Source organism: Quercus suber, unplaced genomic scaffold (genome assembly GCF_002906115.3).
Source record: "Quercus suber isolate HL8 unplaced genomic scaffold, Cork oak 2.0 scaffold_99, whole genome shotgun sequence".
NCBI classification, from domain to species: Eukaryota; Viridiplantae; Streptophyta; class Magnoliopsida; order Fagales; family Fagaceae; genus Quercus; species Quercus suber.
The window spans coordinates 117119-121158 of record NW_027069564.1 but is presented as its reverse complement, the minus strand read 5'-3'; positions in this window follow the sequence as shown (position 1 = coordinate 121158).

The following is a 4040-nucleotide window of genomic DNA, read 5'->3' as shown; positions in this document are numbered from 1 at the left end:
TGATGAGCTGAGTGAAGATGTTTATGTGAAACAGCCAAGAGGATATGAAAAAAAGGGCAGTGAGCATCTAGTTTACAAGTTACACAAAGCCCAGTATGGATTAAAACAAGCTTCATGAGCTTGGTTTAGTCGAATCGAAGCACATTTCATTGCGAGCAGACATTATTCACAAAGAGAAGCAGAGAAGGAAAAATTATCATTGTAAGTGTTTATGTTGATGATTTAATTTTTACTGATAATGATGAAGTTATGATGTCTGAATTTAAAAGCTCTATGTTAAGAGAGTTTGATATGTCTGACTTGGGGCAGATGAGGTTTTTTCTTGGGATCGAGGTGCTACAAAAGTCTAATGTTATTTATATATGCCAAAAGAAATATGCATTGGAGGTTTTGAGAAGGTTTGGTATGATGGAAAGTAATTTGGTGGGTAGTCCAATAGTTCCAGGTTTCAAAATAAGCAGAGACCGAAATAGAGACTTTGTTGATGAGACGTATTATAAGCAGCTGATGGGTAGTTTAATGTATCTCACTACCACAAGACCTGACATGATGTTTGTTACTTGTCTCATAAGTAGATATATGGCAAAGCCAATGGAGATTCATCTACAGGCAGCTAAGAGAGCACCTCGATACTTAAAAGGGACTGTGAACTATGGAATTCATTATAAGAAAGGAAGAGATGGTGAGTTTTTGGCATTTACGGATAGCGACTATGCTGGAGATATGGAAGACAAGAAGAATACATCTGGTTACGTGTTTTTAATGAATTCAAGCGTTGTTTCATGGTGTTAAAAAAAAAAAGCCTATTGTGACTTTATCAACCACAGAAGCTGAGTTTGTGGCAGCTGCAGTCTATGCTTGTCAAGGAGTTTGGATGAAGAGAATTTTAAAGGAGCTGGGACATTTTGATGGAGGCTGTACTACTGTGATGTGTGACAACAGTTCAACCATTAAGCTATTTAAAAATCCAATTATGCATGGTCGCTGCAAGCATATTGATGTGAGGTTTCATTTCTTAAGGAATCTTACTAAGGAGGGTACAAATGAATTAGTTCATTGTGGGAGTCAGGATCAAGTGGTAGACATAATGACCAAACCATTGAAGCTTGAAGTTTTTCAAAAGTTTCGAAAGCTGCTAGGCGCATGTGAAATTTCTGGTATAAACTAATTGCTTCACAACACTTAGTTTAAGGGAGGGAATGAAGGAGTTTACAGCTATTTTTCTGTTAGAATAAAGTCCTAGTTTTTAGGGATATTTACATGTATTTGATTTGTTCCAAGTTTCTGTTACCACTTAGCTTTATTTCCGCTAAGTGGGCCGCTTTTTCGTTTCTGTTAAGATCGTGTATTGAATGGATATTTAAGCCAAAGTTATTGTTAATAAAACTAAGTCATTCAATCCAGCTTGTTGTGTTCTTGTTCTTAGTTTCAAAGTTCCTAACAACAATAACCTCCATAACACAAGAACACACACAAACCTAAAACCTCCAGCAAATCAAATCTATAAATCCAGCAAGGAAACACATAGAACATGTAAACCCAAACACACATATCCACACACATCAAAGCCTACATATTTACAATTCAAAATTCAAAACACAAACACTTCAACAGTACACACATTCATCCGAATTTACACCCATTTTGAAAGCAATCCGAATTTACACACAATCATCAACTTCTTACAACCAAACCTAATCAACAAACCAAACCAAAAAAAAAAAAAAAAAGAGTCACTGCCATACCCAAAACAAAAAAGACAAATGAAATTAAAATAAATAGAGAAATAGAAAAGAAAACAAAAGAGGAAGGGAGAGTGATAACGACAGCTACCATTGGTGGTGGTGCTGGTGTGTGCCACCCTGTTGTTGATGGTTAAGTTCGTGGGTCTCAGTCATTTCAAGTTGAGTGAAAGAGAGAGATTGAACCTGCACTCCTCCTTTGTTCCCAGATCTATGTCTTTGAAGAAGAAAACTAGCACTCCGCCACTCATAACCACCACTCGACGATGACTTCTCTTCAAACCGACCTGGTCTTTTGCCATCTCTCCACACCTTTTTCTCTCTAACCCATCCTCTTAGACTGAAACCCCAAGCTGATGTTCTCAATGGTTTGAACCCTCAAGGCCAAAACCCAAACAAATTCACAGCAGTGACCCAATCTCACTTTATCTCCTCTGTCAATTTAGTTCTCAAACCGCTCTCTTTGAAAATAAGAGAGAGGTAACTTTGACTTTTCATGTTCTGGATTTGGGGAAGAAAGAAGAAGAGTGTTCTTCTCGAAAAATAATGAAAGCTAATGACATTTTTTTTTTTTAGTTATTAGATTTTAATGTTTGTTTTTAGTTTAATTTTCTTTTTGTTCAAACATTATGTGAGATGACTTTTTAAAAAAATTAAAATGATGCTCTCAATTTTTTTTTAAATGATGACGTGGCATTTTTTAAATGCCAAATAAGTTTTTTAATATTATTTTATTGGCCATGTCAACATTTAATGTGCTAACAATGCACTCTGTTTGCCACATCAGTAATTTCTGTTAAGTAACGGTAAGGACTAAAATGGAATGCATTAATTGATTTAGAAACTAAAAGTGGTGAAATGAAAATGTAAGGATCAAAATGAAAAAGATGCAAAATGTAAGAACTAAAAGTGCATTTACACCTTAAAAAAAAAAAAAAAGCGCTCAAATGAGGAGTGATAGGACAATTTTTATTAGTTATTTTATTTGTATAACTATTTTTTATTTATCAGTTATATGTATAATTTGTATAGTTTTGACAACTGAGATCTTGGTTTTTGTGATAATTGGGATTATAAATGAGCTAAGCCAAGTTTTAAAGATTGAAAATTGTTAATTTAATTTAATTTTGAGTATGAGTTAAGTTTGATTTCATCAACAAACAAATTACTTACTTAAATTTGGCTTATTTTCTTATCAAACATTAATACTAAAGTTTTTTACTCTATCACAAATATATGATAATAATTAATAACAAAATTATAGTAATTAAAAAGTCATATTATTTGAATTATTAGATAGATCGATTGCCATTTAGGAATTTACAAAAATTAGATTCACCTACTTGTATTGTTAAAAACTATATATAATCTTTACAATGAAATGAACTATCTATATTATTGATAAATAATGAATAATATGAAAATTTTATTTATAAACTTACACAATCTAATACTGAGTCTAAATTAATATATTTTTAAACATGAATACTTATAAACATATAATATTATATGTATTTAAATCGAGCCTCATACTCACGAACATGTTCACAAAGACATACAATTTTTAATCTATTATTGTTTAATAGTCGAGTTTAAACTTGTTCTTCGGCTTGACTTGTATCTTATACCAAAAAAAAAAAAGAAAAAAAAAAAAAAAAGTAGATAAGCATTTTCTTGAACTGAGCTACAATTGCTCAATAAACAACTTGATTCCACTCATGAAGATTCTAAAATACTTCTTGGTAAACTCGGAACAAAAAGGTCAGTCTAAAACATATCATAAACAAACAATTTTCTCCATAATCTGACAAACAAGTAAATATGCAAGTTACAATGAATCTAAAGGTGCTGCAAAATATGGTGTACCAACAAAATAAGAAAAGTTTACGTCCCTTCATGCGTCACCCATTTTACGACTCTGCAGAAATAACTTTGCAGGATCCTCAAAATTTTTTTTTTTTTCTTTTTTTTTAAAAAAAAAAAAAAAAAAAAAAAAGCCCAACTAAACCTCTCGTTGGCAGAAATTGCATAACAAACGCCCTTAAGATGGTTCTCTTCTCCAAGCTCAGTGAAACAAGCACCAAGCACTTGGCAACAGTTTGGATTGGATCAGCTGCAACCTTGGACCTGATTTGAAGTAAGTTCAATACCAAAGAGTGCAATGGAAACAAGTAATTGCTTGGTTATCTTGAGAGATCCAATTTCACTTTATAGATTCAATAGGTAAGAAGTTTGCTCCAAATAATTTGTGAGTTTATACAAGAATAAGTTTTCAGGATTCTCAAACAAAAGTTCCTC